General features: G+C 41.3%; 1 protein-coding gene and 1 long non-coding RNA gene across 4 annotated transcripts in view; both read left to right on the top strand.

The window, feature by feature from the left end:
• LOC148004131 (uncharacterized) overlaps nucleotides 1–13354 on the top strand; it is an 876089-nt gene that overhangs the window by 193341 nt on the left and 669394 nt on the right. The window lies entirely within an intron of this gene.
• LOC148004133 (uncharacterized) overlaps nucleotides 1–13354 on the top strand; it is a 95047-nt gene that overhangs the window by 80412 nt on the left and 1281 nt on the right. The window contains exons 6-8 of one of the 3 annotated variants that reach the window (XM_087564290.1): nucleotides 7793–7885; nucleotides 12705–12760; nucleotides 13025–13131. The gene's annotated coding sequence lies outside the window, so the exon portion shown is untranslated. Of the gene's footprint in view, nucleotides 1–7760; nucleotides 7886–12704; nucleotides 12761–13024; nucleotides 13132–13354 lie in introns of all 3 variants that reach the window. The other 2 variants (XR_015628210.1, XM_087564289.1) reach the window with 2 other exon arrangements.

Below are 13354 nucleotides of genomic sequence, written 5' to 3'. Positions count from 1 at the left end.
CTGTCTAACTAGTAGATTCCGGCCCCATCGGGATCACCTGAGAGTGTCCTTGCTGGTTTCAGCACTAAGCTCTTGCCTAACTTCCTGCTCTTAGCCATATGCTTCCATCATGGAAAAAAATGTAAGTAACTCTTCAGAGCACTGGCCAGTAAAAGAAATATACACCAACAACCTCAAGACAAGAAAAAGCCCAGCTCAGTGTTTGATGTGTGTATTTTTTTCTGCCCCCAAATATTCATACAGATTAAAGCTCATACAGATCTACATACTTCCTATAATTGTACAGAGGACATAGTCATCTGGTCATAAAAGGCCTTCCTTGACAATCTTCCCCAAAACAGCACACCCCTCCCCAACACCCTTTTTCTTTATTCTGACTTATTTTCCTCACATCACTTATTCTAACCTGAGAATATGTTCATGTGTGTTTCCTTGTTTCTTATTTTGCAAAAAGGAGTCGATTAATCTGTAGTGGTGGCTTATACCTGTAGCCCTACATACTATAGGCAGAGGTAGGAGGACTACAAGTTTGAGTCTAGTCTTCTCTGCATTGTGGAACAAAATGAGCCATAGCTATATAACAAAAACCTACCGCCCGCCCACCCCCCCAAAAATAACAAGGTCTTGGAAGCCAACTCTAAGATTACAGCTATTTTATCTGGGTTTGTCATCAAGTCCCTGGCACCTAGAACAGCATCTCATATAATGGGCACCAAATAGCCATTTGGATGGTAACAGTGACCAGACCTCTAAGCTTTTATAGAGATAATTCTTGATTATGTAATTAACAGTGACTTCCTTGACTCTGATTTTTAGGGCCAGAATAGGCTAGGTAGTTGTATGACTTAAGAATAGATCATAATTCTCAAGCATAAATATACAATAGGATTCTTAATTATTCTTAAAACCCAAATACTAAAACTTGGGTTAAGAGGTCTATGTTCTAACTTACTATTTCTCAGTGGAGAAATACTGCTGATAATTAATTAAGTCATTTTTCTCTTACTTACATTGTCATTATTTGTTAGAAACCAGCAAAAAAAAATCTCTCCACCTCCCAGAGCACGGTCCATGCAGATCCAGCTCAGCCGTTTGAATGAGAAACAGTAAACACACTCGCTTCTTTTATAAAATATCAAGATTTGTGGTTTCTTGGTGTACATATTGATTTTTGCTTTACATGAATCATATTTCATTTCTTTGGCCATTGTACTTTAAGAATTACCTCAGCGGTCATCAACATGTGCTTTCACAGAGAGTCCAGTGGTTCGTCCCCATGGGCTCGGGCTAAGCCAGTGCTTTTGAGAATGGCTGGAGTGCACACTTATTGAGATGCATTACTATAGGTCATGAATGAGCCATGGGAAGGCAACTACATCCCCAAGGCCTCTGTGTCTTCTTCCCAAGGTGGTGGGTCCCATCAGATAGGTGTCTCTGTTCTATTGGAAAGCATTGATCCAGCATGGGCCTCTGAAGAAGAGTCACTGGGGTCTATATCCAGACACATAAACTCTCTATCTTTATGAGTATTTGGTATTTGCTTTAAGTTTAAACTTCACATATCTCAAAACTATAAAATCCTGTTGTGTGTGAGCAGCAACAAATAACCCACGTCATGTCTTGTTTGAAGTTAAACATTAAAATAACAGACATCACATAAGATCCTATCATCTTTTAATCACCATTTTATGTGGAAGGCAACCATCTTTGACCAAATGCTCTCACATAACATGTAACTATAATATAAATTGCAAGTGCTCCAACTAGTCAGTATGTCAAGTAAGTCTTCCAGAATGCTCCAACATGTAGCAGGTTTACAAATCATACATTTACATGCATGCATATCTACTGTGAAAAAATAAGCAATTTATTAAAGTAAGACTCATAGGAAAATAAAAAAAGTATCAGTATGCGAGCAAACACTCAGTCAAGTTCACATTCTCTGTTGTATTGACACAGACTCATTTATTCGTCATACTGATTTCTTTGAGTTGGAGCAACCAATTGTATAGAGCTATTAAAAATACAGCATATAATTGACTGGCCATTGATCCATGAAAAACAGGAGGAGAAGCAATTATTCAGTGAAGTACGGCATTCTTTTTTTTATGGCAATGGGACATTTCAATATATCTTCTCAGTAATTGAAAACACTTGTCAGCATCCTAATTGTTAAAAGCAGTCAATAAAATATTTCATATATATACCTATATATCTTATTTGAAGGAAAAGCGTTTTTAATCAAAAAAAGAAAAATCTGATTGAAATTGAAGCAAAATGATGGCATTTAACACTGACAAGTAAGAAATAGCCAGACTCTTCCTGACAGAGCAAACTGTCTTCTCTGAAGCAGAGACAAGGTGACAGCAGTCACCTCATAGAACTACACATGGTTCTCCCCTGTAGTTGCTTGTGGTGTCATCTTCGTAGCTGTTGTGAAACTAGGAACATTAGCTACCGTTAAGAGTAAGTACAAATCAAGTCTTACATTAGTTTAATCAATAGAGAAGGGAAGTCCAAGCATCAGATAATATTCTCAAGTATGCCAATCAGCTACTTAGTGGACATGACATGGTTCATAGGAAAATCCCAAGGAAGGATGAATGCTTCATGTGGAGAAGTCTGTGGAAACCCACACCTCTAAGAACAAAGAGTGCAAGTGTCTTAGAGGACAATCTTGATTGACAAGCCAAAGAATCGGGATAATGGGCTGGAAGTAGGTGTTTGCACAGCCCACATGCTTCTCTCTCCTGGGATGGCAGCTTCAAAACCTGGCAAAGGGTTTCTTTCCTATTGCCTTCCAGTTACCATGCATGTTAGACTATCATGAAATATTGGGGAAATGGATTCTGGAAAAATCTAGGTCTTGGCATTACTAAACAGAGCTTTCTTAATTGGTATTCTAGAGCAGAGTGGTCATATCTGGGATTGTTGGAAATAAATATACAATGGGAAAATAGCACCCACTTTTCAGAAGGGAACTTGAAAGTTTCTGGTAGACGCCAGATTGACCCAAGGACTCAGCAGATGACGGCTCTCTGGCTTCTCCTTTGGGTCCACAGGTCTCAGACTTTGCCGAAGTAATCACCATAAAGGCCAATCGCTCTGGCAAAGAGAGTGTGCGGTTTTGCCAGCTGGATGATTGAGTAAAGTTATTTGAGAAGTCCTGACTTTCCCAAACAAATGGTCTTGAAGTGAATATTTAAGTTCTCTGTTGACAGAAGTTGGATGTTTCAGGGAGAAAAATTAATGAATCATGAAGGTCTCTCATGCTGTTTCATTTGCTGTGGAAAGGTACAGAAATGTTGGAGGAATCTTAATTCTATTGGCTGTAAGAATGAGTTGCAAACACATAAAAATGTTAGCCTGTCTCCATGGCTCACATGAAGACTTTTTCCCTAAAAAATAAAATCTTCACAAAATCCCTATATGAGAATATTCTGTTCTGAAGGGAGGAAACTTCAAAATGGCTTTCCTTGTCACACATGAACACTGAATGGCTGACAGGATGCTTTCTGTCTGTGGAAATGGGAGTGTGGGAGATGGAGAACGCTCTTCCACTGGCCCTGAAATTCTGCATTGTTTACATGGTGGTTGCTGTCATCAGAAAGGCAGAATCAGGTTATGCTGCCGGTCTGATAAAACTCTGCATCCCTGCACTTAGGGTTTGGAATTCAGGGATGCTTAAGAATGTCTCCCTTTGCCCCTCTAAGTCTGTCTGTGGATCTCTTTTGTTATTATGAGAACCCTACCTCTGACACCTGGGAACCCTGGAAGGTAAGTCTCCCTCAGGGGAAGGGAATGGTTTAGGAACAATTAAGAATGCTGCGTGCTCTAAAAGGTTTATGGTTTGACTTGACCTGAGATTAAGCTTAGATTAAGCTGGGTTCTTAGCCTTTCTGGTCCTGCTTACCTCCCTGTTGATTCAGTGTTTTTATTTTTTAATTACTGTAATGAAATACTTCTGGCATGATACTTACAGAGCTTTATTTTGGTTCTTTAGGTGTGGGTCAAGAGTCTGCATCTTGCTGGTAGAATCCTATAGGACAGCTCGTAGGAAGAGACAGGAAACATATGGGTTTCTATTCTGGTGTCTCTCCATCATACAAAATTACCATCATTGAATCATGATCACTTTCTACAATCTCGATCACTTCCCAAAGCCTCTACCTCTGAACTGTAGTCAGAACCCTTACCACCACACAGTGGGAATTAAATGTCTGCAGATATGACCTCGGGGGACATGCTTAAAATATATCCAAATCATAGCAGCAACCTTCCTCTCTTAGCTATTTCCTAGCAAGTTATTTGTCCCTGACTAATAATTTGTTTCTAGATAACTTGTTCTAATACCCCAACCCACCCAACCAAGTTCCTGAGTGGACAAAACAAAGCAACAGGGTTGAGCTGAATAGACAGATATGCTGCCTTGGTCCCTTTGGGACATGATTATTGAAGACTTATTGAATCCCTTTTGGTACTAAAGAAATAGTTTTACCCATTAGTCAAGTAAGCTCTGGGAGGGACATTTTAAATTAATGTATTCTTTGATGAATACATTCTGGTTACATTCATCCCTCCATCCTCTTCTACATTCTACCACCACCAAGTCCCCATGTCCCTTTCCTTTCTTCTTGTCTTGTTTTTGTGCTATGACCAACTGAGTTTAACTAGGACTGTTCTGTTCTTATAAGCAATCCACTGAAGCATGAGTATGGCTTCCTCTCACACAGTAGCCCCCACCCCTGTGTGTGTGTGTGTGTGTGTGTGTGTGTGTGTGTGTGTGGGTGTGTGTGGGTGTGTGTCTTCAGAATCCCAAACATGCCTAGAAGGAAGGAGCCTAGCATGTTGGATGCACTATCCCCACAGACTTGACTCCAGGGGAACACAAACAAAAGCAGCCAGATTCATGCTCTCACTCAGCCTCCCACACCTCCCACAAGGGGAGCCACACACAGTTGGGAAGTAAAGACTGTGAGTCATTAGCTCAAGTTTCTCTGTTTTCCCATAACATTGAAGAAGTTCAAGATGGCATAGAGGTCAAGAATACGCAGCATTTTGGAAGACAACTTTTTTTTATAATTCTGCAGTGTGGACTAAAGCAACAAGACACGATATAGTGACATTGCAGTTCTGCTGCTGCAGATTTTTACAGAAATTAAAATCTGATTTAGAATGTGAAGGAGTAATCCAGTCTTTCTGAATCATTGTTTATGGGGTACGTGAAGGTTGGTCCCTAAAGCTGTGGCCAGAAGCAAACTGGTACAGGGGCCTCTTGGCAAGGCCCCTAAGATTCCTACACTTCTCCCCCCCAGTCTTAATTGTTCTTATGAGTATACAAAAAAACAGTTGGAAATACCTGTCCTTCTCATGATCATAAGTTCCAAGAGATCAGGAAATGTTTATATTTCTTAAAACTATTTTAGCTCCTCACTTTAAATAACATGGTTCCTCACCACTGAGTAAGAGTTCCCATCTCCGTACTCCAAGGTCAGTTCCCCTTCCAACTCGGCGTGCTCTAGAGAGACTTATTTAACCTTTCTGAGTCTCCAGTGAAACTGGGATTATCATAGTGCTGTGCACTGTGAAAATAAACCATAAAACCCTTGAATCCCATATCCTAGCACATCATAACCACTCAAGGCATGGTCAATGTAAGTATGATTTTATTCATTATATTGCTGCTTCAAGACTTCATTATTCACCGTCTTGAACAAACAGATGCACTGGGATAGAGCTCCTGCTAGCAAGCAGAGTCACATGCACGTGAATATTCTTCTCCATGCCTCCGTGCCATCTCCCTTTCCCTTCAGCAAAACTTGCTCTGAATCAGAATAGGATGATTCATTCATCTTTCCAAATACAGCACTTATTTCTCCAGGGCACTCACCTCTGAGTAGCAAGATTTGTGGAGGTCGTCTGAGTGGGTCCTCTCAGTGCAATATGAGAGAGCACATGGACAGACCTAGTGGCCCTGAGTCTGCCGGGCATGTGATTTACAGCTAGAGAAATGGGGAAGACTATAGCTCTAAACTGATACAGTCCCCACAGGGAGGACTAATGACAGCAGAACTTGGGTTTCTGTTCCGTACTCCTTGAACCAGATTGTAGCTCTATATAGCATCCTGGCATCCACCTGATCGTGTTCACCCATCTCTTCAGTGAGTCACTGAAGCAATGTCTCGTACTGGAGGTCCTTGTGCAAGTGGGTCAGGCCTGAGACCATTGTGGACCTGGCAGACTCAGGGCTCCTTGCTCACTTGTAATTCACCCAATATGTGTAATACCAGCAGCCCTTTGAGGGGAAGCACATTCTTCCTTCTATACTTCTTGCCAAGTTCAATTTCATCTTCAGTCAGGAGCTGGCCACACCGAAGCCTCCACTCTCCTTCTCGTGACTGCTGAAGGATTATAAAGGAGATTCATTAAGCATGCAGCTAGAGAGCTGCTCTCAAAGTGGTGCCACAAGAATTCAAACACAGAAGAAGAATTTCCAGGATGATTGGATTGCTAGTAGCCTGAAAATATGTGTAATTGAGTATATTTACCTAGTGTATGTAGGGAGAATTGCGTAGTGATTTGTCTTACGTTATTCAGGACGTGCTTTCTGAGGAATGTTTCTGATTGTGGAAATGCAGTGCCCTGCTGCAAAGGATTACTGGGGAAAGAACATATTAACTATTTCGCCACTCAGAATTTAACTCTATTTAATATATATAAGGCTTTTAACAATGTTTCTGAGAGTGCCATAGCTTTGGAATTTAAACTTTCTGACGTAAAAGCAGTATATCGTACCCCAATCATTATATCATCTGTTTTCATTTAATATCTCCCATTTAGAAAACTCTTCCGTGAACCAGCTTATATTTCATTCTCGGGACTCGGGGATAAAGGAAAGTCTCAAAGATGACAGTGCAATCTAGAGTAGCACTGGCCTCCTGGATGCAGGTTCGGATGAAGAAATTAACAATTTGGCTATTGTCCTCATTTTTGCACATGAAGAAAGTACAAATCTTAAGTTTGTGTGGGCTTAAGCAGAACAGCTAATTCCCAAAGTTCCCTTGGTGCTAAATTATTTAATGTGCCACCAGCTCTGATCCTTACATTATTCCTGAAGGGCTCCAGAACGGCCTTCTCTAAGGGAATCTCTACAAAACAGTACTCTAAGATACATCTGCTCCCTCTGCAGAAACGCTCCAGATAAAAGGGACTTCTCACCCAAGGAAGTTCTAAGAATGCTATGCTTTATGTGTCTTGTTTGAATGCCCATCCTTCATAAGAGAAAGGCTGAAGTGCTTCAGGGAGGAAATTTATTCAACATTGAGTTGCCATTTATATGGTGAGGAATCCTTCACTGTCTATTTATAAAGTATTCCAAGCTGACACTAGGGAAGGCTGTTGTGGGACATAAGCTTATTACTTACTTCAATGCAAAACAAGCATTCTCTTATAGGACACGCTGGTTAAATAAGAGCTTTTTCTGTTGAGTTTGGAGTGGTCAGTTGGTTTTGAGTTTGTCTGTTTTTTTAATGCAGCACCTTGAGGTAAGTCAAAGGGCTCATAGTCACATTGTCTGTACACCTGCTGGCTTTACCTCTGCCATTTTCCTAGGCAATGCATAGTCCAGGATGTTCCCTCTTGGAGCATGTCCACGGTTACCATGGCTACTCATGAGCAGATACTACTACACCTGGTTCTGCTCTGAGGCCCCTCCACTGTCCTGCAGATCACGAATGTCCTAGATGGTTCTTCCTTTCCAGTCATCTAATTGGATCCATTGCTCATCTGCCAGATGCAAAGTGGAAACAGACAACGGGCCATCTGCTCCAGCTTTCTGAGTTCTTCCTCAGCATGAGGCCCTACCTCTCTTCTCATCATTACCATGGTAAGGCTTTCCCATGGCAACAATGAGCTGTGTGGTCTTAGAAATGCCCACTTAGCTGCCTGAATGACACTCTGAATCAGCATGGAGTCTTCATTGGTTAAAGGAGCCATTCTTACTGAGATCTGGAAATTAAGAATTAATGCAGATGCTTGCTTTCTTCCTGGAGGTGCTTTCCTTGGGTTCTTTTAATGCATGCTATGGCTCTTATGCCCTCTCCAATAGCTGGGGCTGTTTGACCAAGTGTGGAAAATAATTAAGATCATTCTAAGTCAAATGAAGTGTTGAAACACATTGTAAGAGGACCTCAAACACTGTAAATGTCTCATTACCTCTGGCACTGTGTAATAGGATGTGTTTTATCTGTTCAGTTCTACAGAAGTGCTCGTGCTGGGATTTCCTTCCCATACTATCTCCACCTATCCATGTACCAAGAGTCCCTCTACTATGTAATCCATGTATCAAAAATTATTATAAGTGGCTATCATGGCAGTCAAGGGGGTAGACCTCTTAGTGTCTATGAAGCCATGAGATTGGTATCCACTGCCACTATGTATATATAAGTATTCATAAATATGTGCACACATATCTGTACACTCATATGTATATAGAAAAGCTGATAAAACAAAAAGATGCTTGGACCAGTGAGATGGCTCAGTGAGGTGAGCCTACACGCCATGCAAGCCTGTAGACCCAAGTTTAATAGTTCAAAGCTCACCCCATGTAAAGATGGTAGAGCATTACTTCTGCAAAGCTATCTTCTGACATCCACACATGCACTGTGGCAGTCTCATGCACACACACACACACACACACACACACACACACACTACAATGATGAAGACAATGATGGTGGTGGTAGTAGTGTTATGGTGATGGTACGATAACAATAATAAAGTTAAAAATTTTTATGAGATTAAATGGTATTTGGATGGTTCTTAGCAATGTCTTCAAGGAATTTCTGTCAAGTCATCCATGAGACCATGGAGAAGCATCAGCTGCTGCTGTGAGAACACTCCCCTCCCACAGCCATGAGATTAAAGGCATGTGTGTTTCCTCCTCTCCAGCTATGAGCAGTCACCTTTTGTCCAGTTTCAAGTGAGGTGTGACTGAGTCTGAACTCCCTTCCTCCTCCTAAGGAGGAGGTCCTTAAGCCTTTGAAGCATTCTTCTCTGTGCAACAGCAGCCAATTGAGCATGATTTTTTAATCACATTCTGTGTGTTAACAAGTAATGTGTACTTACTGTGTGTCCAGTGGTATCCTATTGCCTTACCTATATTGCTAGAGTTCATGTTAAAAAAAAGTTTCCTCGAGTAGTTTCTATTTATCTCTATCTGAGTAAATGAGACTTAAAGAGAGACTGTCATTTATCCCAAGCCATAATATTATCTGATTGGTAAAGCTCAAATTCAAATCCATGTCTGTGTGACTCTGCCAGTCATTTTCATAGTCCCATTTCATGTTGAATGTTACTCTCCTGTCCACCTAGGCCTTGTATTCCTAGAGATAACAGTACTCAGTGTGGTGAAGAGGAATGGCCCCCATAGATAGATTTTGAATGCTTAACCCATAGAAAGGGGCATTATTAGGAGGTGTGACCTTGTTGATGTAGATATCTTGTTGGAGGAAGTGTGTCATTGTCGGGCTGGGCTTTGAGGTCCCCTATGCTCAAGCTATACTCAGTGTGGCACACAGTCTCCTGCTGCCTGCAGCTTGAGATATAGAACTCTCAGCTTGTACTCACTCCTGCACCATGTCTGCCATGTTTCCCACCATGATGATAATGGACTAATCCTCTCAGCCTGTGAACCAGCCCCAGTTAACTGTTTTCCTTTATAAGAGTTGCCATGGTCATGGTGCCTTTTCACAGCAGTGAAACCCTAATTAAGACACTCAATGACTATGTAAAAAGAGTGTGTGCTCTATCAGTCAAAATACTCTCCTTTTAACTCCCCTTGCTTCTGTGGTCCTCGGACTTCCTAGTCAGGTCTCTTTCCAGCCTCAAACTCATCGTCTGACCCAACCTACTCTTGCCAGCCCATTAGCGTTCCTTTCCACAGCACCATGACACCACCAACAGGATGTACTGGAAATGCAAAAGTCCTGAAGCCTGCACAGCTGCCTTCCATGACCCACAGCCCATGAGAATGACTACTAATGTGTACACTTTATCCTTACCAAAGCAATTTGACGTGTTACCTCAGGCCTTAATATTTTAAAACCTAAATAAAAATAGTCCTCCTACCACTGAACACATTGGGTCTCCATACAAGGAGGGTGAAGACTGAGTGCAGAACAGTGTACATCCTTTTTTTTATTTTCTGAAAATAATTAGTGTTTCTTGCCTTTATTTTTAATTCAAAGTCTGTATGTGCACTGTCACAGATACATCAAAATAGTATTTCAAAAATATTTTTATAACCTGGAGCAACTCTACGATAACAGAATAATTAGGAAATGTGGTGGTTTGACAAGTCACTTCCTTGAGTTGAAAGTTTTAAACAAGCACTTTGGAGAGATGTTGAGAGATTGACTTCCAGATAGTCTTCAGCTGTGGTACCTTCTCTCTATCACTCAATCATCAATCAGAACTTAATTCTTCTGAAAGGACACAATGATGAAAGATGAAAATACTGTCAGCCAAGAAATCTCTCATGAGCCTGTAATCCTGAGTTTTACTTAGAGTCAGGTGCATAAGCATGAGCTCCTGTGTATCTGACCTTAACTGCTTAGTGTCCGATACCCAGAAATCAGACTAATATGGCGTGCCTCAGGAACTCAAGCAAAAAAAAGCAGGCATGCATCATAGCTCATATTGTCAGAACAAATGATCTGTTAGAGACAATGGTGTCCGATATACAAATACACCCCGAACAGGCAGGACAGGCCCAGTGCTTTGGGTTTACCATCTAGGACCATCTCAGCCACTGTAATGTGAATGGACTGGGTGCTCTAATCTGTTGAATTAACTCTTTACAGTCATTGGAAACCTATTAAACAGAAACAGTGTTGGGTTAAATGTCTGGTTAGCTTTGTGCTGCTTAACTTCATTGACTCACAAGTTCAAAGGCCCGCAAAACAGCTCACTGGGCAGGAGGACTAGTTCTGCAAATGCAAGAACCTGGGCTCAAATCCTCAGCACCCACTTAAAAATAAATCCAGGCATAGCTGCACATTCCTGAGAGGATAACCCTAGTGTTAGGGTGGAAATAGGCAGGCCCTGAGAACATGCTGGCTAGCCAGCCCAGCCAGATCTGGTTCACCAAGAGACTCTGCCCTGAGAATTTGATGGACCTACAAAAGATACTTCTAAAAACTCTAAAGAGTGATAATTTGAACATGTTAGGTCTAGAACCTTTACAATAGCTTTGCAAAGCCCTTCTTCATGGCACTAGAGCGAGAGGCACTAGAGAACTGTTGACTTGTAGAAAACATGGAAACATTTCTTGTAGATCAATCTCATGGTTCTATAACCAATGATAGATTTATTCACTTTGTCTACATGCGAAGAATAGTGAGCCTCTCGTTTGTATGAGCGATCTGCTCTGTGTTAACATGTTTGATTTGATAGAGTTTGTGTAGGGGGTCCAGCAGATCAGAAAGAGCTCAGTATGGAGAATTCTAGACCCACTTCTTGAGAGGAATCCTTAATGCTACTAGTATAGACATTTAAAAACAAAACAAAGTATTCGTTACACTGAACCTGCCAAGCATAGGTTACTACATCCTGCCTTAAATGTGTTCAGAACCTTAAAAATTAGCCGGGATCAGAAAAAAATCTCCTAACACAATAAATGGCCATTGCAACACTCAGTGCTGACTGTCTTCCATTACACATCAAATACTACATAGAACTGAAAACAGAATGGCTGGGTGGGCACTCGTCTGCCCAACACAAAGTCAATTACTTGAATATATGTGCTGAGTCAGGGACCTTCTATACTAAGATATAAATGGATTTCTTGTTCCTCATAAACCCAGAATTTAGGAAGCCAGAAAAACCTATGCACACCTTAGAAAAATACCACCACAATGAGAACCACACCATCCTCCAATGGTTCTGTGCAGAGGGCATTCATTCCCTCACTATTTTACATGTCAAGGTTGCAAGTGGGGTGGAGTTTAACAAAAATACCCCTAATCACTGTAACCCCGAAAGTTGGAGATCACAGAAGAGGGTGCACCGTGAGGGAGAGTGTGAGGAAGGAGAACATGTGGACAGACTATAGACAGGGGTGGGGCGGGGTAGGGGTAGGAAATGAAAGAACCACAAAATACGTAAAAAAATTCTGTCAAAAATGCATTCCCCCAGGGTCAGTCTTATCCTACTGGGGAAAGACTGACACCCAGATGTTTGCTGGCATTGCAGTTTCTCCAGGAATGCACAATATTCTGCATTCATAACTATCCTTTCTATGTATATTTTTACAATGGAAACAAAAGAAATATGATCCTCTCAGAAGAGCTTGACTCTACCGACACACAGCACTCGGACTTCTTGCCACCACAACTTGAGCAAGTTGTTGATGTCTATATCCTACCCAGACCAGCAGCTTCACTGTGCAACTCTAACAAACGGATACTTGCAACTATCTTTTAATATAAATAAACATCAAGATTCAGACAGAGTACCAAAGGAAAGGGGCCCTCCCTTGGCTGTTTTTCTATTTAAGAAAATTTCTACTCATCATTTCATTGGTTCCTCTACCTACCTGGTGGCAAAGCTTCTAACTGTTCCGTGCATCATTAAGTCATTGGGCACAGCTGCCCAGGTGCACAAAATGATTCCCACGGTAAGAGGGAATGCTTTGCTTCTTTTAGGTGATGGAGGATGAGAAGACCTGTGTGGAGAATGAGTAGGCAGAGAGAACGAATAGGTGAGGATGCACAGACCTAACTGGGTGGACGAAGAGCCCAAAACCATCAAGGGGGCATCTGCCACGAGCCTTCAGTCCTCATACTTGTACTACGTGCATTTAAAGATGAAATATCCTTCAGTGGTTTTGTGACATAACCAGTTCGTCTTCACGGCCTTATGCAATTTTAATAAAAGTATCGCAAATTGATCGTTAATCTTAAATTAGATGATAAATTAACACCCTTGCAACATCAGAATATTAATGGGGTTTTTTTTACTGCAGATACCAGGTTGCCTGAATTTAAATTCTAGCAAGGTCTCTTAGCAGATGTGAACCCTTTAACTAAGCTGTTCGGCCTTCTTGATTAGCCCAGCCTCCTCATCTGTAAAGTAAGTGATGTTCCTTAATCTTTAAACTTCTTAGGATCAGATTAATTTTTAAAAATTCTTAAAACAGTAAGTAGTGTAGTGACTCACACCTGTCCACCCAGCACATAAAAAGGCTGAAGCAGGGGGCTCCATGAATTCAGGGGGAAGCTAGCCAAGGGTAGACGGCAAGGCCTTGTTTCAAAAATAAGTGCCTAGAACATATTAGTGCTGTAGATTATATCGG

This window comes from Rattus norvegicus, chromosome 8, assembly GCF_021556685.1.
Source record: "Rattus norvegicus strain SHRSP/BbbUtx chromosome 8, alternate assembly SHRSP_T2T, whole genome shotgun sequence".
In the NCBI taxonomy this organism is placed as follows: Eukaryota; Metazoa; Chordata; class Mammalia; order Rodentia; family Muridae; genus Rattus; species Rattus norvegicus.
This window is presented reverse-complemented; position numbering and strand designations above follow the sequence as displayed.